The sequence below is a fragment of the Dama dama genome, chromosome 20 (assembly GCF_033118175.1).
Source record: "Dama dama isolate Ldn47 chromosome 20, ASM3311817v1, whole genome shotgun sequence".
NCBI classification, from domain to species: domain Eukaryota; kingdom Metazoa; phylum Chordata; class Mammalia; order Artiodactyla; family Cervidae; genus Dama; species Dama dama.
The window spans coordinates 92,204,965-92,227,164 of NC_083700.1; the positions used below are offsets into that span (position 1 = coordinate 92,204,965).

Genomic DNA, 22,200 nt, shown 5'->3' on the forward strand with positions numbered 1-22,200 from the left:
GATGAAAGTGAAGGAGTAGAGTGGAAAAGTTGGCGTAAAGCTCAACATTCAGAAAACTAAGATCATGGCATCTGGTCCCTTCACTTCATGACAAATAGATGGGAAACAGTGGAAACAGTGTCAGACTTTAATTTTTTGGGCTCAAAAATCACTGCAGATGGTGATTGCAGCCATGAAATTAAAAGATGCTTACTCCTTAGAAGGAAAGCTATGACCAACCTGGATAGCATATTTAAAAGCAGAGACATTACTTTGCCAACAGAGGTCCGTCTAGTCAAGGCTATGGTTTTTCCAGTAGTCATGTATGTATGTGAGAGTTGGACGGTGAAGAAAGCTGAGCATCAAAGAACTGATGGTTTTGAACTGTGGTGTTGGTGAAGACTCTTGAGAGTCCCTTGGACTGCAAGAGGATCCAACCAGTCCATGCTAAAGGAGATCAGTCCCGGGTGTTCATTGGAAGGACTGATGTTGAAGCTGAAACTCCAATACTTTGACCACCTCATGCACAGAGTTGTCTCAATGGAAAAGACACTAATGCTGGGAAGGACTGGGGGCAGGAGGAGAAGGGGATGACAGAGGATGAGATGGCTGGATGGCATCACCAACTCGATAGGCATGGGTTTGGATAGACTCCGGGAGTTGGTGATGGACAGGGAGGCCTGGTGTGCTGCAATTCATGGGGTCGCAAAAAGTCGGATATGACTGAGGACTGAACTGAACTGTACTGAGTTCCTTCATCATTTTAAGATTCTGGTTTTCCCTTACAAACATGGCAAGGGGATCCTCACTGCAAACCTATGAACTGTAGTCCGCCAAGGCTCCTCTGTCCATGGGGATCCTCCAGGTAAGAATACTGGAATGGGTTGTTGTGCCCTCCTCCAGGGGAACTTCCCAACCCAGGGATCAAACCTGCATCTCATCTACCTGCACTGGCAGGTGAGTTCTTTACCACTAGCGCCACCTGGGAAACCGTTGCAAACCAGAGTCAACTAAAGCAAGGCTCTCTCAAGAACTCTAGATTAGAGGGAAGTCGACTCCAAAATCCTGAAGCCTCGTGGCTGCCAAAGAAAGGGAGCAAAAGAAAATGAGGGCGAAAATGGGTGCCAGGTCGTTAACTCACCCCTGCAGTAGGAGACTCAACTGAAGATGCCAAACTTCACAGGAACTAGAGGCGCAGAGGCTTTTTTTAAAAAATATAGGGTCTGCAGATTGTTGGAACAGCAGAAAGAGAGAAAGAGGAAAGATCTTCTAGGGAAGGGAGGAGCAAGAAGGCTCACAACACCAACTGCCATCACGGCACCAACTACCAGCGCCGCACCCACTGCGGGCCTTCGGGACTGAGCGGTGCCTCAGCAGCCGGCCGGAAGCCAGAGTCTCGCAACCGGAAGCAGGAGCCTGGCAGGCCCGGAAGCTTGGACCCAGCACGCAGCACCAAGTCAAGATGTGAGGCCGAGAATCCTGGGGCAGGGAGGTTGGAAGTTGGAACCTCATTCAGAATAGCCCGGTCGCGTTGGCACCAGACCCTGAGCTGATGTTATCTGAGGAAAGGGGACCAAGCCTTCTAATGTGCTGCCAGAGAGCCCCTTTGAGTCCATTTCGCAGTCCCCATTCTGGCCTTCGGTTCTTATGAGGTAACTTGTTCTTCCAGCCTGCGAAACCCCAACAGTGTGTTAAACCCTTCCAAGTCCCTGTTCTGAGAGCTTCACCAACAACTATATATATTTATATGTATTTAATATATGTTAAATTCAATGAGAATTTATCAAATAGCTATTATGTACTAAGCTGTGTTCTAGGTTTTGGTCATAGGACGTTGAATCAATCTTTGCCTTAGAGATCTGAGCCCTGAGTCTTGGTGGGGGAAAGGGACAGAGCACAAAACAATTATCTCTAAAGGGATAAGATGAATAAGGGTAAATGTTATGCACAGATTCAGAACAAATGGGATTACAGGAGACAGGGAACTGAACTGTATGTCTAGAGGGACTTGAAAACGCTTTGTAGAGGAGGTAACTTGTGAAGTAAGCAGGAGAAGAGGAGGGGTTATGTTTACAAGTGGAATTCTGGCTTAAGGTTTGAACTTTCTAACAGGTCTCAGTTGAGTGCTTTGCTCCATTTTCTCTCATTTTCTCTTGCTTTCCAGTTCACTTTGCCTTCTACTCACCAGCTCTTGTTCTGTTTTCTTGGAAGTAGCCAAGGCCAGGGTATTTCATTTATGAATGATAATTACTTCTTATTAAAATACCTATTTTTGTATTGACAGTCCTTGTGAGTAAAGAATTTCTTTTTTTTAGAATTTGTTTTAGCCAAGTCAAGAAAGCACAGTTCCTGTGGCTCATCTCCTAGAACACAAAAATAGCTTCACCATGTCCATACAGATGTTTAAAATGGTATTCATTAAAATGAAATTCCACCTGTAATAGAAAACAGAAAGTGGATGCAAAATGAATGTTTTAAGCTGGCAGTGCTTGCTGTTGCCTTCCATTTCTTTAGGAATGTATATTTGTGGGTAAAATTTTACTAATAAAAATGCATTTCTGGCTTTGGTCTCTAACCATAGGAGTTATTAATAATATTGACAAACAATCATCCTAGCTCATTATGAAAGTAGTAATCATGACAAAAAAAAAAAAAAACAAAAACTGCCTCTAGGGTGGATGCCTTCTTACCAATGAATAAAGTTATCTCATGCAGAAAATTAATGACTGTCCTACATTAGTAACATAAATGAACATTTACTAGTTATCTTCTGTGTCATCTTACATTTTTACAAGGACCCCACAAAAGAAATATTATCCTCATTCTGTAGATGAAGAAATTGAGACTGAGCAATCTGTTAAATAACTTGCTCAAAGTTACAACTCCATTGGCTCAAATTTACAACTACAGTGGAGTCCAGGACTCTGATTCCTAAGCCAACATACTTTTTCCAGTATTTCACACTGTCTTTATAGCGATGCAGGCACATAGGGGTTAAAAACCCTACCCTATCAAGTGGAGTATCTGGGATGTAAATCAAGGTCTGTCTGATTCCAAAGCCTGTGTCTACATATTTCTATGTATTTTTGGCCTTTGCTTCCAAGTTCATTTAGCCCCATTTATGGCATAGAGAAGAAGGCTGTCTAGTAAAATAGACAGTGTTCTAAGTTATAACTAGCATGCCCAGGCTGGCACTTAGTTACTGTTAACAGAAAAACTGTATAGACTAATGAAAATACATGAATCATTTTCAAATAAACAGAAGTAGATTAACTTCTTTACTACTTCATATTTTTCATGTTCTTTCACTGATCAATACAATAAATTTTGTTGATCTCTTACTTTGTGTGAAACAGAGGATCAATCAGACCAAAATCCTAGTCTTCATGAAGTTTACATTCTGGTTGGAGATGCAGGCAATAAGATAAATATAAATCAGTAAAATATGTTGCATGTTAGAGGCTAAGAGTTAAATACAAAAGTGAAGTAATGAATAGAGATAAGATGTATGTGGCAGGGACTGTTGCATTTTTAGGTAGGATAGCCAAGGAGGACCTTACCTAAAGCAGACAGGAGAAAGAATCAAGCTGTTATGTGTGGGGAATACATGCAAAGAGATGGAATATCAAGTGCAGAGGCCCTAAGGCCAATGTGGCAGGAACAGAATATGGAAGAGGTAGATATTAAGATGAGGTTGGAGTGATAAAGGGAAAGAGTTTAGATCATGAAAGACTTTGTGGGTCATAATGAGGACTTTGACTTTTATTCTGAGATGAAAACTGTTGAAGGATGTTGAACTGATGAGTAAGCTAATTTGCCTCAGTTTGTTGTTGTTGTTGTAAAATACATGTCACATAAAATTTACCGTCTTATCTGTTCAGTATTATTAAATACATTAACATTGATAAGCAGCGATAACCATCATCTATCCCCATAACTCTTTTTGTCTTGCAAAAGTGAAACTTTGTACCTATTAAACAATAACTTCCCATTCTCCTCTCCCTTTAGGCCCTGCCAACCATTATACTATTACACTTTGTTTCTTCATGATTTTGACTAAGTATCTCATGTAAACAGAATCATACAGTATTTCTTTTTTTGTGACTGGCTTATTTAACTTGATGTAATGTCTCCAAGGTTTATCCATGTTGCAATATATGGTAGAATTTCCTTCCTTTTAAAGGCTGAATAATATTCCATTGTATGTATATACCACATTTCTTTATCCATTTATATGTTGATAAACTTTTAAGTTATTTCTGTATCTTGGCTATTGAGAATAATGATGCCATGAACATTTATGTACAAATATCTCTTTGAGACCCGTCTTAAAATTCTTTTGGGTAACTACGCAGAAGGGGAATTGCTAAATCATGTGATAATTTTGTTTTTAACTTTCTGAGGACCCTTTATACCATTTTCCACACTGGCTGTGCCATTTTGTATTTCTATCAGCATTGCACAAGGGTTCACATCCTCACCAACACTTATTTTCTGGTTTCTGTTCATTTGTTTTTGAATACTAGACATTCTGTTGATGTGAGGCAGTATCTCATTGTAGTTTTGATTTGCATTTCCCTAATCAGTGATGTTGAGATCTTTTCATATACTTATTGGTCATTCATATATCTTCTTTGGAGAAATGTTGGTATTCAAGTGCTTTGCCCATTTTTGAACTGAATTGTTTGCTTTTTGTTGTTGAGTTTGAATTCTCTATTCTAGATGTAAATCCTTTATCAGATATATGGTTTTCAAATTTTCTCTTCCATTTTGTGCATTGCTTTTTTACTCTCTGGGTAGTGTCTTTTGATGTACAAAAAGGATTTGATATGCAAAAGAATTGGAATTAGTTCTTCTTTAAAAGTCCGGTGGAATTCACCAGTGTAGCCATCAAGTTCAGAGCTTTTTTTGTTGGGAGATTTTTTATTATAGTTTCAGTCTCCTTACTGGTCTGTTCAGGGTCTGCTTATAGCTCTGTTCAGGTTTTCTATTTCTTTGTGATTTAGTCTTGGTAGGTTTTGTGTTTCTAGAAGTTTGTCCATTTCATCTAGGTTATCCAAATTTTTCCCATATGATCTTTTATAGTACTCTTATAATACTTTTATTTTTATAAGATCAATAATAATGCTTCCTTTTCTGATTTTAGAAATTTGAGTCTTCTCTCTCTTTTTTTTTCAGTCATCTGCCTAAAGATTTGTCAATTTTGTTGATCTTTTTGAATAATTAACCTTTGGTTTCACTGATTTCTCTATTGTGTTTATCTTTTTCTATTTTGTTTATCTTTGCTCTCATCTTTATTATTTCCTACCTTAAGCTAGCTTTGGGGTTCTTTGTTCTTTATGCAGTTACTTAAGTTTTGAAGTTAGGTTCTTGATTTCATATTTTTCTTGCTTTTTAATTTAATTATTTATAGCTGTAAACTTGCTGCTTATCACTGCTTTCTCCACATCCCATGTTTTGGTATGTTGTGGTTTTGTTTTCATTTCTCTAAATATTATCTTGGTGCAAACATAATTGCAGTTTCAGACTGTTAATTTTAAATCATTATAACTAGGCTCAAACATATCTTTATTAATCAAAATAGGAATCATTACAATCAACACATTTTTGTCAACAAGAATTAAGTTTGTTTATTCCTCTAGCATAAAATTCCATGCTTTGCAATTTCACGAACTCTTGGAAAGCATTTTTTGCTTTCTGTGGTTGTGGAAGCATTTTCCCTGAAAAAAGTTGTCAAGATGCTTGAAAAAGTTGTAGTCAGCTGGCGAGAGGTCAAGTGAATATAGCAGATGAGGCAAAACTTTGCAGCCCAATTCATTCAACTTTTGAAGTATTGGTTAAGCAACGTGCGGTCAGGTGTTGTGGAAAAGAATTGGGTCCTTTCGGTTGACCAGTGCCAGCTGCAGGTGTTGCAGTTTTCAGTGCATCTCTTTCATTTGCTGAGCATACTTCTCAGATGTAATGGTTTCACTGGGGTTCAGAAAGCTGTAGTGGATCAGACCACCAGCAGACCACCAAACAGTGACTATGATCTTTTTTTTGGTGTATGTTTGGCTTTAGGAAGTGCTTTGGAACTTTTCCTCAGTCCAACCACAGAGCTGGTCATCACCTGTTACTATATAAAATCCACTTTTTGTCACAAGTCACATTCTGACCAAGAAATGGTTCATTGATGTTGTGGCAAATAAAAGAAGACAACATGTCAAAATGATGATTTTTTTTTGATTTGTGGTCAGCTCATGAGGCACCCGCTTATCAAGCTTTTTCAGCTTTCCAACTTGCTTCAAATGCCAAACAATCTTAGAATGGTTGGCATTGAGTTCTTCAGCAACTCCTCATGTAGTTGTAAGAGGATCAGCTTTGATGATCCTTTCAAATGGTCATTGTGAACTTCTTTTTTTTTTTCCATTTATTTTTATTAGTTGGAGGCTAATTACTTACAATATTGTAGTGGTTTTTGTCATACATTGACATGAATCAGCCATGGATCTACATGTATTCCCCATCTTGACCCCCCTTCCCACCTCCCTCTCCACCTGATTGTCAACCTTTAATGGCCAGCCACTGCACTCTTCATCTTCAAGGCTCTTGTCTCCTTTGCAAAACTTCTTGAACCACCACTGCACTGTATGTTTGTTACCAGTTCCTGGGTAAAAATGCCTTGTTGATGTTGCAAGTTGTCTCCACTGCCTTACAACCCATTTTGAATTCAAATAAAGAAAATTGCTTGAATTTGTTCTTTGTCTAACATCATTTCTGTATTCTAGAATAAATAAAAAATAAACATTAGTTTATTTAATTAGTTTAATTAATTTAATTAATAATTAATTAGTTTAATTAATAAGTCATTAGCCAAAAAACATAAAATGAGAAATGTGCATTAAAATGATGTATAACATAACTACATTTATTTAAGAATGTACTCCAATATCAAATGGCAAACTTTAACAATGCAAAACCACAATTGCTTTTGCACCAACCTAATAGCTGGATATCCAGAGTGAGTATATGTCACTCTAGACATGCCCATCTCAGATTTAAGATCCTTGGGGAATCAGGGAAAGCAGGGTCAGAGGGCTTGGGGAGCAGGGGTTTAACTCCATTGTTTATTTTTAAGCACCTGTAAATTCAGATGATTCAACACTCGAAAGGTACAAGTGAGTGAATAATGAAATACCTACCTTCTGTTATGGTTCCATTCTACTCAAGCAACTGGTGTCAGCAGTTTCATATGTATGGCTGCTTAGTTTTCCATCCCATGAATATGTGGACATAACAAGCTCTTAGTTGATGAATGTCAAGTTGATTCTAATCTTTTGCTAATAGAACTGTGATGCAATGAATAACATTTTATATATGTCATTTCATATATATATATCAATAAATCTATGAGATAAGTTCGTAAGTAAAATTGTTGGGTTAAAAGATATATTCATTTGTAATTTTAATAGATTTTGCCAGCTGTCTTCCATAGAAATACCACCATATGCTTCCCTCAATAATATATGAGGACTTCCAGTTTCACATATAAGGAGCTTGGAAGTCACCACTCCATCCTAACAATAAGTAAAAAGCTGACAGATTGAAAAAATAGAAAACTGAGGACACAAGGTCAGAAAAACAATTACATACAGGGAGCCACAGTTTATCAGAGCAGAGACTCCTGCCTAAGCAGAAAATGAACCAGAAACCAGTGTCAAGGTAGGAGACTGGAACTGTAATTATGAATTGCTGGAGCCTCAACATGGGCAAGTCTGAGAGTTAAAAACTTCAAGGAATATAGTCATAGGGGAGCACTCACAATGTTGTTCAACCAAGAGTTCAACCAAGTTCCCACAGCAAATATCTGAGAAAAATCCCTTCATGTTTCCAGCATGAGGATGGAAAGATGAACCGGTTTGAAATATGCCATATCATTCTGTTCTTTTTGTCAAGACCTGCCATCAGGGAAAACTGTTTAACCAGAGCCTAATCTGCTGACATATTATCAGAGCCTTTTCGGTGGGGGGAAGGGAAATGCTCAACTCCAGCATATTATCAGAGCCTATTCGGGGCAGGGGGAAGGGAAATGCTCAACTCCAGCTCCCTCTAGCCATTCTGCCTCACGCAAGAGGGGAGGAAAAAACTGAGATACTCGTGAAATTCACAGTCCAGTGGCATAGGCTCACTGGAAGACTGAGACCTAATCATAGAACTGTTTCCCCTCCCCTTACACCTTACTAGCGTAGTTCTAAAAGTCTCCTTACAACAGTTCCTTTTACCTAGCATATCATGTCTCATTATCAAGAAAAAACTACAAGGTATACTAAATGGCACAAAACAGACTTTGAACACATAGAGCTAGAGTCAGAATGAAATGTGACAGGGATTTTGGTATTATGAGAATGGTAATTTAAAACAAAGATCGAACCCGGGTCTCCCGCATTGTAGACAGATGCTTTACCATCTGAGCCACCAGGGAAGTCCTGATATATTAAGGACTCTAATGGATAAAGTACAGCTTGCAAGCAGAGAAGTGCAGTATAAGCAGAGAGATGAAAATTCTAAGAAAGAACCAAAAATAAATACTAAAGATCAAAAACACTATAACAGAAATGAAGAATGCCTTTAATGGACTTAACAGTGGATTAGACATGACCAAAGAGATAATCTTTGAGCTTGAGGATAAAGCAATGGTAGCTTCTAAAACTGAAAAGAGAGAAAAGCCTGCAAAAACAGAACAGAATATCCCAGGACTGTTGTACAACTACAGAAGCTATAATGTATATGTGATGGGAATACTAGGAGAATAAAGAGAAAGGGCCAGAGGACACATTTAAAATAATAAAGACTAAGAACTTCTCCAAATTAATGTCAGACACCAAATCACAGATCCAGGAACTCAGATAACATCAAGCAGGATGAATGCCAAGAAACTTTTTTTAATGAATTATAGAAGATCAAAGATAAAGAAAAAATTCTTTAAGAAACCAGAGTAGGGGAAAACCTTACCTATAAAAGAACAAAAGTTAGTTATATCCAACTTCTCCTCAGAAACCATGCAAGCAAAAAGAGAGTGGAAAGAAATATTTGAAGCATTAAGAGTAAAACACAACAACTTAGAATTCTGTACCCTACAAAAATGAAGGAGAAATACTTTCTCAGACAAACAAAAATTGAGATATTTGTTGGTAGTAGATCTGCACTATTAAAAAAAAATTGAAGTTTTTTAGAGAGAAGAAAAATCATGTAGGGCAGAAACTCTGATCTACATTAAGAAAGGGAGATCATCAGAGAAGGAATATGGAATAATTAAAAGTTTTTCTTTTTCTTCATTTATCTAATAGGAAAAAATTTTGTTCAAAATAGTACCAACAATGTGTTTAGTTATGTGTGTGTGTATGCTTAAGTATAAGTACAATGAATAACAAAATGATACAAAAAATGGGAGGGGGGAATTAGGATTATTTTCTTCTAGTACTCCCACTACCTATGAAGTGTTACAGTATTGTTTGAAAGTGGACTTAGATGTAAATATGTATTCCAAACTCTAAAGCAATCATGAAAACCAAATTTTTAAGTATAACTGATGTGCTAAGAAAGAGAAAATGGAGGGAATTCCTTTGTGGTCTAGTGGTTAGGACTCCACACTCTCACTACCAAGGGCCTGGGTTCAATCCCTGGTCAGGGAACTAAGATTCCCACAAGCCATGCAGTGCAGCCAGAAAGAGAAAGAATGGAATCATGCAAAATACTCAATTCAAACAATGTATGAAAATGCCTCTGTTTTTCCACATCTTCACAAAGTGGTATCATATTCAATTTTTTTGTCACTATAAGGAAACAATATCACAGTGTAGTTTTAAGTTATTTTTTCTTATTATTAGGAAGTTTTTTTCTAATGTCTCTGCTTTTAATTTTTTAATTTTTTTTATTGTAGTGGTTTTTTCCATACATTCACATGAACCAGCCGTGGGTGAACATGTGTCCCCCATCCTGCACCCTTCTCCCACTCCCACCCCTCATTCCATCCCTCAGGGTTGTCCCAGTGCACTGGCCCTGAGCAACCTGTCTTAATGCATTTAAAATACTTGTATTTTATTTCTGCGAACTGTCTGTTGCTTGGAGATATTTTAAAGGAAAAAAAAAGTGAATTCCAGAAATTTTTTTAATGATATTGTAGACCAGAAAATACTTATGTCTAAAATTAAATTCTTAGATTATTTTGAAAAAAAAATTCCAAAAAAGAATTGGGGAGATTTGTAAAGAACAATAATCTATCTATGTATGATGGCAGCAGTGACCTAGCTGTTCATGTAACAGAGCAAAATTGAACAACTTCTATCAAATCTCTAGTACATTTATCTTCATAATAAATGAGTCAGAGAATTTGTGTCTAAAAGACAGGATGGAGTGACATCAACTAGATGGCATGTCCTTGTTTCCTCACAGATACACAGATTGAACAATAACATAAGTAACAAAATATCCTTATGAGCAGTATATAATTCATTTAAGAAGTTACAGTACTCCAGACAAGCACAAGGCTGAGATCAGCTTCATGGAGAGAGGTTACACAGAGCAATTTTTCTTTACCTGTATCACAACTAAGCACGAAGAGAGATTGTGATTCCTCTTTTTTGGAGGGAGGGAGAAAAAGTAGGACAAACTTCTACATCTCTGCTCTTTCAGTGGACTCCCAGAGGGACCAGCTTCAGTCTCATTTCACAAGGATTCACAGAAAAAACTGGCATAACACAGTTGTCTGTTGTAGCTGAAGAAATGAACAGCATTTCTGCAGCTGCCATGGCTCTGCAAGGTTGAAAAAGGCACATAAGTGATGCTTCTCAAAGGGAGGGGAAAGAATGTAACATGCCTCCAAAGTTAGCAGTCTTTCAGTGTACCACCCACGGGGCTGGTTTCTATCTCACTTCATACTGACATGACATACTGACTTTAATGATTGACATAGATCCCACAAGCTACATGGTGTAGCCAAAATAAATAAATAATAATTAAAAGAGTTGGTTTTTAAAAAAGATTTTAAAAATCGACAAACTCTTGGCTAGGCTAAGAAAAAAAGAGAAGACTGAACTAAATAAAATCAGAAATGAAAGAGCAGAATTACAACTGATGCCACAGAAATTTAAAAGATTATAAGTAACTATTTTGGGCTTCCCTGGTGGCTCAGCAGTAAAGAGTCCACCTGTAATGCAGGAGACCCAGGTGTGATCCCTGGGTCGGGAGGATCCCTTGGAGGAGGGCATGGTAACCCACTCCAGTATTCTTGCCTGGAGAATCCCAAGAACAGAGGAGCCTGATGGTCTACAGTCCATAGGGTTGCGAAGAGTTGGACATGACTGAAGTGACTGAGCACACAAATAACTATCATGGACAGTTATATGCAATCAAACTGGATAACCCAGAAGAAATAGCTAAATTTTTAAAAACATATAATTCACCAAGACAGAATCATTAAGATTTAGTAAACATGAGCAGACCAATATCAAATAAGATTTAATCACTGAACAAGAAAAGCAAAAAACTCTCAATGAAGAAAAGCCCAGGACCAGATGGCTTCATTGGTGACTTCTATCAAACATTTAATAATTAGCACCAGTCCTTCTTAAATTTTCCAAAAACTGAGGAAGAGGGGACATTTTCAATCTCATTTTATGAAGCCAGAATTACTCTGATACCAAAGTTAGACAAAGACTACAAGAAAACTACAGACCTATATCCCTAATGAATATAGATGTAAAATTTCTGAAAACAAACAACAAACACTAACAAACTGAATCTAACAGCTCATTAAAAGAATCATACATCATGACCAAGAAGATTTTTCCCTGAGATGTAAGGATGGTTCATCACATGCAAATCAGTTAATGTGATTCACCATATTAGGCAATTGAAGAATAAAAATCACATGATCATCTCAATAAAGCCAGAAAAAACATTTAACAAAATTTAACACCTTTTCATGATAAAAACTCTCAACAAAGTAGGTACAGAAGGCATTTACTTCAACATAGTAAAGGACAAGTGTGAAAAGCCCACAGCTAGCATCATTCAGTTCAGTTCTATCGCTCAGTCGTGTCCGACTCTTTGCGACCCCATGAACTGCAGCATGCCAGGCCTCCCTGTCCATCACAAACTCCCGGAGTCTACTCAAACTCATGTCCATCGAGTCAGTGATGCCATCCAGCCGTCTCATCCTCTGTTGTCCCCTTCTCCTCCTGCCCCCAATCCCTTTCAGCATCAGAGTCTTTTCTAATGAGTCAACTCTTCGCATGAGGTGGCCAAAGTATTGGAGCTTCAGCTTCAGCATCAGTCCTTCCAATGAACACCCAGGACTGATCTCCTTTAAGATGGACTGCTTGGATCTCCTTGCAGTCCAAGGGACTCTGAAGAGTCTTCTCCAACACCACAGTTCAAAAGCATCAATTTTTTGGTGCTCATCTTTCTTCACAGTCCAACTCTCACATCGATAAATGACCACTGGAAAAACCATAGCCTTGACTAGACAGACCTTTGTTGGCAAAGTAATGTCTCTTGCTTGTTAATATGCTATCTAGGTTGGTCATAACTTTCCTTCCAGGGAGTAAGTGTCTTTTAATTTCATGGCTGCAGTCACCATCTGCAGTGATTTTGGAGCCCAAAAAATTAAAGTCTGACACTGTTTCCACTGTCTCCCCATCATTTTCCCATGAAGTGATGGGATCAGATGCCATGATCTTAGTTTTCTGAATGTTAAGCTTTAAGCCAACTTTTTCACTCTCCTCTTTCACTTTCATCAAGAGGTTTTTTCATTCCTCTTCACTTTCTGCCATAAGGGTGGTGTCATCTGCATATCTGAGGTTATTGATATTTCTCCCAGCAATCTTGATTCCAGCTTGTGCTTCTTCCAGCCCAGCGTTTCTCATGATGTACTCTGCATATAAGTTAAATAAGCAGGGTGATAATATACAGCCTTGATGTACTCCTTTTCCTATTGGGAACCAGTCTGTTGTTCCGTGTTCAGTTCTAACTGTTGCTTCCTGACCTGCATACAGGTTTCTCAAGAGGCAGGTCAGGTGGTCTGGTATTCCCATCTCTTTCAGAATTTTCCACAGTTTGTTGTGATCCACACAGTCAAAGGCTTTGGCATAGTCAATAAAGCAGAAATATATGTTTTTCTGGAACTCTCTTGCTTTTTCAATGATCCAGTGGATGTTGATAATTTGATCTCTGGTTCCTCTGCCTTTTCTAAAACCAGCTTGAACATCTGGAAGTTCACGGTTCACGTATTGCTGAAGCCTGGCTTGGAGAGTTTTGAGGATTACTTTACTAGCATGTGAGATGAGTGCAATTGTGTGGTAGTTCAACCATTCTTTGGCTTTGCCTTTCTAAGGGATTGGAATGAAAACCAACCTTTTCCAGTCCTGTGGCCACTGCTGAGTTTTCCAAATTTGCTGGCATATTGAGTGCAGCACTTTCACAGCATCATCTTTCAGGATTTGAAATAGCTCAACTGGAATTCCATCACCTCCACTAGCTTTGTTCGTAGTGATGCTTTCTATGGCCCCCTTCACTTCACATTCCAGGATGTCTGGCTCTAGGTGAGTGATCACACCATCATGATTATCTGGCTCATGAAGATCTTTTTTGTACAGTTCTTCTGTGTATTCTTGCCACCTCTTCTTAATACCTTCTGCTTCTGTTAGGTCCATACCATTTCCGTCCTTTATCATCCCATCTTTGCATAAAATGTTCCCTTGATATCTCTGATTTTCTTGAAGAGATCTCTAGTCTTTCCCATTCTGTTGTTTTCCTCTATTTCTTTGCATTGATCGCTGAGGAAGGCTTTATCTCTCCTGGCTCTTCTTTGGAACTCTGCATTCAAATGGGAATATCTTTCCTTTTCTCCTTTGATTTTCACTTCTCTTCTTTTCACAGCTATTTGTAAGGCCTCCTCAAACAACCATTTTGCCATTTTGCATTTCTTTTCCATGGGGATGGTCTTGATCCCTGTCTCCTGTATAATGTCATGAACCTCCATCCATAGTTCATCAGACACTCTGTCTATAGATCTAGTCCCTTAAATCTATTTCTCACTTCCACTGTATAAGTCATAAGGGATTTGATTTAGGTCATACCTGAATGGTCTGGTGGTTTTCCCTACTTTCTTCAGTTGAAGTCTGAATTTGGCAATAAGGATTTCATGATCTGAGCCACAATCCGCTCCAAGTCTTGTTTTTGCTGACTGTATAAAGCTTCTCCATCTTTGGCTGCGAAGAGTATAATCAATCTGATTTCGGTGTTGACCGTCTGGTGATGTCCATGTGTAGAGTCTTCTCCTGTGTTGTTGGAAGAGGGTGTTTGCTATGACCAGAGCGTTCTCTTAGCAAAACTCTATTAGTCTTTGCCCTGCTTCATTCCATACTCCAAGGCCAAATTTGCCTGTTACTCCAGGTGTTTCTTGACTTCCTACTTTTGCATTCCAATCCCCTATAATGAAAAAGACATCTTTTTTGGGTGTTAGTTCTAAAAGGTCTTGTAGGTCTTCATAGAACCATTCAACTTCAGCTTCTTCAGCGTTACTGGTTGGGGCATAGGCTTGGATTACTGTGATAATGAATGGTTACCAGGGGCTAAATGGAGAGGAAATGGGGAATTGTTCAATGTGTATCAGGTTTCAGTTACACAACATGAGTATATTCTAGAGGTTTATTGTACAGCATTGTGCCTGTAGTTAACAATACTATATTAAGCACTTAAAATTTTGTTGAGGGTAGATCTCATATTAAGGGTTCCTATCACAATTTTTATTTTAAAAGACTCGTGAAGAGTTTTATGCTATAGTATTTAATAAAAGAAGATAATGATGAAGTGGATATTAATGCTTAAGGATTACCATTAAGAAAATTTAATTTCTATTTATATTCTATTCTTATATATAGCTAGTGGTAAAGAAACTGCCTGCCAGTGCAGGAGATTTTAGAGACACAAGTTTGATCCCTGGGTTGGGAAGATCCCATGGAGGGGGATATGGCCACCCACTCTAGTATTCTTGCCTGGAGAATCCCCATGGACAGAGTAGCCTGGTGTGCTATAGTCCATAGGGTCACAAAGAGTTGGACATGACTGAAGCGACTTAGCACACACAGAGAATTAATAATATACCTTACATTCCTATACTTCATGGTATTATATTATTAGGATAATTATGTTTCAAAATGCAATAATATTAAATTTAGTGCATTAAAAATTGCATGTGTAAAATAAAGCAGTTTTAATTTGGCATACCTTGGGACTTTCAGTAAATAGATTTTTAAATTCTTTATTGATGTCTGGATTAAAATATCTGATTTTATCTGAATTTCTTTTCTTTTTTTTCCCCTATGCTGAGTCTTGGTTGTGAAGCACAGGCTCTTCACTGTGGTGCACAGGCTTAGTTGCCTATGGCATGTGGGATCTTAGTTCCCTGAGCAGAGATCAAACCTACTTCCCCTGCATTGGAAGGCAGATTCTTAACCAGTGACCATCAGGGAAGTCCCTACCTGATATTTATCTGAATTTCTGAGAAGCAAGTTTGTGTTGTGACAAGAATCTGGGCTTTGAAGATGGGTTAAAATTATGACTTCTTATTAGCTGTGTGACCTTGGTGAGTTATATAATTCAGTTCAGTGGCTCAGTCATGGCTGACTCTTTGTGACCCCATGGACTGCAGCACACCAGGCATCCCTGTCCATCACCAACTCCCAGAACTTGCTCAAACTCATGTCCATCAAGTCAGTGATGCCATCCAACCATCTCATCCTTTATTGCCCACTTCTCTTCCTGCCTTCAGTCTTTCCCAGCATCAGGATCTTTTCTAATGAGTCAGCTCTTCACATCAGATGGCCAAAGTATTTTCAGCTTCAGCTTCAGCATCCATCCTTTCAAAGAATATTCAGGGTTGATTTCCTTTAGGATTGGCTGCTTTGAGCTTGCAGTCCAAGGGGCTCTCAAGAGTCCTCTTCAACACCACAGTTCAAAAGCATCAATTCTTCAGTGCTCAGCCTTCTTGATGGTCCAACTCTCACATCTATACATGATTACTAGAAAAACCATAGCTTTGACTACACAGACCTATGTTGGCAAAGTAATGTCTCTACTTTTTAATATGCTGTCTCAGTTTGTCATAGCTTTTCTTCCAAAGAGTAAGCATCTTTTTATCTCATGGCTGCAGTCAACATCTGTAGTGATTTTGGAGCCCCCAAAAAAGAAGTCTCTCACTGTTCCCATTGTTTCCTCATTGATTTGCCTTCAAGTGATGGGACTGGATGCCATGATCTTTGTTTTTTGAATGTTGAGTTTTAAGCCAGCTTTTTCACTCTCCTCTTTCACTTTCATCAAGAGGCTCTTTAGTTCCTCTTCACTTTCTACCATAAGGATGGTGTCATCTGAATATCTGAGGTTATTGATATTTCTCCTGGCAATCTTGATTCCAGCTTGTGCTTCGTCCAGCCTGGCATTTTCCATGATGTAGTCTGCGTAGAAGTTAAATAAGCAGGGTGACAATATCAGCCTTGATGTATTCCTTTCCCAATCTGGACCATTCCATTGTTCCAGGTCCAGTTCTAACTGTTGCTTCTTGATCTGCATACAGATTTCTCAGGAGGCAGGTATGGTGGTCTGGTACACTCATCTCTTACAGAATTTTCCACAGTTTGTTGTGATCCACGCAGTGAAATGCCTTGGCATAGTCAATAAAGCAAATGTTTTTCTGGAATTCTCTTGCTTTTTCTATAATCCAGTGGGTGTTGATAATTTGATCTCTGGTTCCTCTGCCTTTTCTAAATCCAGCTTGAACATCTGCAAGTTCTTGGTTCATGTACTGTTGCAGGCTAGGTTGGAGAATTTTGAGCATTACTTTGCTACCTGTGAGTTGGGTGCAATCATGCCATAGTTTGAATGTTCTTTGTCCTTGCCTTCCTTTGGGATTGGAATGAAAACTGACCATTTCCAGTCCTGTGGCCACTGCTGAGTTTTCCAAATTTGCTGGCATATTGAGTGCAGCACTTTCACAGCATCATCTTTCAGGATTTGAAATAGCTCAACTGGAATTCCATCACCTCCACTAGCTTTGTTTGTAGTGTTGCTTCCTAAGGCCCACTTGACTTCACATTCCAGGATGTCTGGCTCTAGGTGAGTGATCATACATAGTGATTATCTGGGTCGTGAAAATCTTTTTTGTGTAGTTCTGTGTATTCTTGCCACCTCTTATTAATATCTTCTGTCTCTATTATGTCCATATAATTTCTGTCCTTTGTTATACCCATCTTTTCATGAAACGTTATGTAATTACTCAGTCTCAATTTTCCTTACATGCAAAGTAAAAATAATAGTATGGACTCAAAAGATTGTTGGAAGGATGTACTAGATAATGTACCAAGATGCCTAGCCTATAGTGAGATCTATAATAAATGCTACAATTAAGGGTAATTGTGAACTCTAAAATTCTGAAACTTTATAATGAGGATATTACAGAAACACATTCAGTAATCTTTTTGAAAAAATCACATTAATTACACCAATGATTTTCCTGTATACTCTCTAAAGAAGTCATTAAAACATTGTGTGATTAAGACTTTTCTAATTAAAACACCCCATTTAGTATAGTTTCCTATTACAGTCAGTAAATATTTAAATCCTATATGTGAAATAACATATACTTTTTGATTTGACGTTGTCAGAGCTTAATGTGTTTTGGTATATCTCCTCTAAAATTTGACAATTATCTGTATTTTTCATTCTAGCTCAGAAAAATAAGATTTAAAAGAGGTGGTTCATAGCCAGTGAGTAACAAAACTTAAATTTATTAAATATTGTTTTGCTTTTAAAAAAACCTACTCTGTATCAGTTCCTATTTTTTAACAAACCATGATCTTAAATCAATATAAAATTATTGTAGCGTACACATTTATATTTAATTATATAAACATACATGTGCACATACTATACACACTAAAATATAATCTATTTGGTGTATTTAGAACCAAGTGGCAAGTTAGAAATTTTATATAAGCACTTAATGAAGAAGATGCTTTAAAAAGAAAAAGTATTGCTGGAGTTGGTTCAAGAGTTTATTTATATAATTAAAGCTCTTTGAAAGATTGAGGAAGATTACTTGCCAACATTTTATTTCATTAACCTAAACTTTATTTTAAAACTTCATATTCTTCATAAATACTTTCATTTTTAGTACCTTCAGATAAATGTTTGAACAGCTCAGCTATTTGATAAATATCCACAAGATGGTGCCATGGTTAACATGTTAACATGGAAATTTGAAAATAAAGGAGAAAGTGTTTGACACACTCTTGTATATGAGAAAATTACCACTAAATTTTCATTTGTTTTCTATAATAATATTAATTAATGCATTTTGCATGTTCAAATTATTACATTTTAATATTAAGATGTTTTATTCTTTGTAAATGTGTGTTTCTTCAAAAGGAATATTAAACAATGAAATGATATTCAAAGTTGCTAAAAGAGACATCAATTGGACCTTTTATATCTTACAAATTAATGGATATGTTTTTAATGATCTCATGTTCCATCTTTACTGCTAAAATCAAGAATAATATCCAAATGCTGTTCCATTAATTAACATCAGTTAATTTTATATATAGGCTAGGTCTTTGCTATAAGCTGAATTGTGTCCCCCCAGAATTCATATGTTGAAGGCTTAACCTTCAGTGTGATGGTATTTGGAGATGGGACTTTAGGGAGGCAATTAGGTTTAGATGAGCTCAGGAAGGGGGCCCTCATGATGGGATAAGTACCCTTATAAGAAGAGACACCAGAGAGCTTACTCTCTCTCTTCACCATTGAGGATGCAGCCAGAAGGTGGCATTTTGCAAGCCAGGAAGAATTCTCACTGGAAACTGATTATACTAACATTCTGATTTGGGGCTTCCAGCCTCTAGAACTGTGATAAGAGGTAAATGTCTAGTGTTTAAGCTCCTCAGTCTACAGTATTTTGTTATGGCAGTTTGAGCAGATTAAAACAACCTTTAACAATAAAAATTACCAAAACTGCAGAAAAATTATTTAAAAATAATGCATGTTTTGCACAGTAGATGGAAATTTATACAGTTTATAACAATCAACTATTATTTGTAGTTAACCATATATAATTGTTAACAATATTTAAGGCTGTTCCAGTTTAGGTTCACCACAGCTGTAGTGGTTTCCAGGTGGTGCTAGTGGTAAAGAACCAGCCTGCTAATACAAGAGACATAAGAGACGTAGGTTCCATCCATGGGTCAGGAAGATCCCCTAGAGCAGGAAATGGCAAACCACTCCAATATTCTTGCCTGGGAAGTCCCATGGACAGAGGAGCCTGGTGGGCTATAGTCCATGGGGTCGCAAAGAGTCGACCACGACCGAAGTGACTTAGCACACACACAGCCATAGCTGTAGTAATAATGATTTTGTTGATGAAACATCTAATATAATCATTTTAAGGGTGTATTTTGAAGGAAAATCTAAAGCAGAATTTGATGAGTGGATGGGGAGAATTTGTTAAAATAGTCAGAGGTATACAGCAAGAATACGCTGAAATTTAAGAAAGCAGCTCAAGAGGGAAGCTAGGAAATGGGTAAAAGTGAAGTGAAAAAATATGTGGAAAAGTGGAAGTATGAAAATACTCTGACTGGATTCCATACAAACACCTAAAATTGTTTTTAAATTTTATCATTAAACTCTTTTTTTTAAACTCTTATCTCTTTGCATTTTTCTATTATGGTGTGCAATTATTATTAGTTAGCTGTACTCAAAGTCTTCTTTGATTAGTCTGGTATTTTTCATGACTTTTTCATTACAAGATTTTGCCATTTCTTTCTCTGTTTAATAGGTCTAATATGTTTTCTCATTTCTGAATTACTTATCTAGAAACCTTTAAAAAAACTTTAATTAGTTCTTTTTACAAATTTATATACCATCTCAGATTTTAATCTAGTATTCTACTTCCAATATAATCTATTGCTTAAGAATTGCCTTTTATGGATTCTGTTTTGGTGATATAACTATTTAGAAATCTTATTGTCTTTTAGACTTATTTTGAATTTTGCAGCCTTTCAATTACTGCCTCTTTCCTCCTGTCTTCCAATAGACGTTTTTCGTTGTTGTTGTTCAGTTGCCCAGTTGTGTCTGACTCTTTGAGATTCCATGGACTGCAGTACTCCAGGCCTCTCTGTCCCTCATCATCTCTCTAAGTTTGCTCAGATTCATGTTCATTTGCATTGGTGATGCCATCCTGCCACCTCACCCTCTGACACACTCTTCTTCTTCTGCCATCAATATTTTCCAGCTGACTTTTCCAATGAGTCAACTTTACATCAGATGACCAAAAGACTGGAGTTTCAGCTTCAGTATCAGTCCTCCCAATGGGTATTCAGGGTTGATTTCCCTTAAGATTGACTGATTTGATCTTTTTGCCATTCAAGGAACTCTCAGGAATCTTCTCCAGCACCACACTTTGAAGGCATCAATTCTTTGGTGCTCTGCCTTCTTTACGGTCCACCTCTCACAATCATACGTGACCACTGGAAAGACCATAGCCTTGACTATATGGACCTTTGTCAGCAGGGTAAGATTTTCAACACAGTACCTAGATTTGTCATAGCTTTCTTACCGAGAAGCAATCATCTTCTGATTTTGTGGCTGTACTCACCATCTGCAGTGATTTTAGAGTCCAAGAAGAGGAAATCTGTCACTACTTCCACCTTTTCCACTTCTATTTGCCATGAGGTAATGGGGCTGGATGCCATGATCTGAGATTTTTCATATTGAGTTTTAGGTCAGCTCTTTCACTCTTCTCCCTCACCTTTATCAAGAAGCTCTTTAATTTCTCATTATTCATCATCAAATCATATTTTCATCTAATGCAGACACTGGTTAAAAAAATTGATGACTTTGGTTAATCGACATCTTTTTTAAATACTTGTTTTCAAATACTTTCAAACCCAACAAAGAGTAATAAGAATAGTACAAAGTTTTCTATATTCTTCAGTCAAATTCACTAATTTTTACTGTTTTCCTACTTTTTTATTACCATTCTTTCACTCTCTACATACGTACATACATATATGCATTATTCAATTTTCTGTTGTGGTAAAATACAGTTGACATAAAACTTACCTATCTTAATGATTTTTAGGGCTTCCCTGAGTTACCAGGGAAGCCCTAGCAATTATGATAAAGAATCTGCCTGCCATTGCAAGAGACTCAGGTTCAATCCCTGGGTCAGAAAGATCCCCTGGCGAAGGAAGTGGCACAACCCACTCCTATATTCTTGCCTGGGAAATCCCATGGACAGAGGAGCCTGGTGGGCTACAGTGCATTGGATCGCTAAAGAGTTGGACATGACTTAGCAACTAAACAAACAACAGCAGTTTTAAAAGTGTGTGGTTCAGTGGTATTAAATCAATCATAATGCTATGCAACCGGCACATTCTATGGAGATGGAGCTATGGAGATAGGGAGGTATCTATCTCCATAGCTCTTTTCATCCCATAGGATTGAAACACTATGCCCACTGAATAATAACTCCCCATTCTACCCTCCTCCCAGCACCTGGAAGCCACCATTCTTTCCATTCCTATAATTTTCACTACTCTTAAGTGTCTCAAATAAGTATAATCATACAATATTTACCTTTTGTGACTAACATTTCAGTTAACACGATGTAATTTGCAACAAGTTTCATCTATGTTGTAACAAATTGCAGAATTTTTTAACTTTTAAAAGATGCTTATTATTCCATTTTATATATATACATTTTGATTATCCATTTACGCATTGATGGACACTTGAGTTGCTTCCATGTTTTAGCTATTGCGAATAACACTGTTATAAACACGGGTGTAGAAATAACTCTTTGAGACTCTGCTTTCAATTCTTTTGGTTACAGATCCAAAGTGGAATTGCTAGATCATGAGTACATATGTATATGTATTTGTGTATGTATATATATATATATACATATATATATATATAATTTCTTGAGTCATTTGAGAGTGGGAGTTAATAGACATAATGCCCTAAAAACTTTCATGTGTTTTCCTAAGAACAAGAAAACAAATGATGATATAGCCAAAATATAATTACAAAATTTGGGAAATTTTCCATTGATATATCAGTACTATTGAATGTAGAGTCCATATGCAATTTTTGGTAGTTATCTCAACAATGTTCTTATGGAATTTT

At 37.4% G+C, this 22,200-nt stretch overlaps 1 long non-coding RNA gene across 1 annotated transcript; it reads right to left on the reverse strand.

Annotated features, from left to right (window-relative positions):
* Positions 1-1,467: 1,467 nt before the first annotated feature.
* Positions 1,468-20,879, reverse strand: LOC133041371 (uncharacterized). The gene is made up of 5 exons (XR_009689225.1): positions 20,666-20,879; positions 10,555-10,770; positions 7,161-7,307; positions 6,528-6,742; positions 1,468-2,414 (listed from the first exon to the last, which is right to left on the reverse strand). It is a non-coding gene; the product is annotated as an uncharacterized LOC133041371 (long non-coding RNA).
* Positions 20,880-22,200: the final 1,321 nt, after the last annotated feature.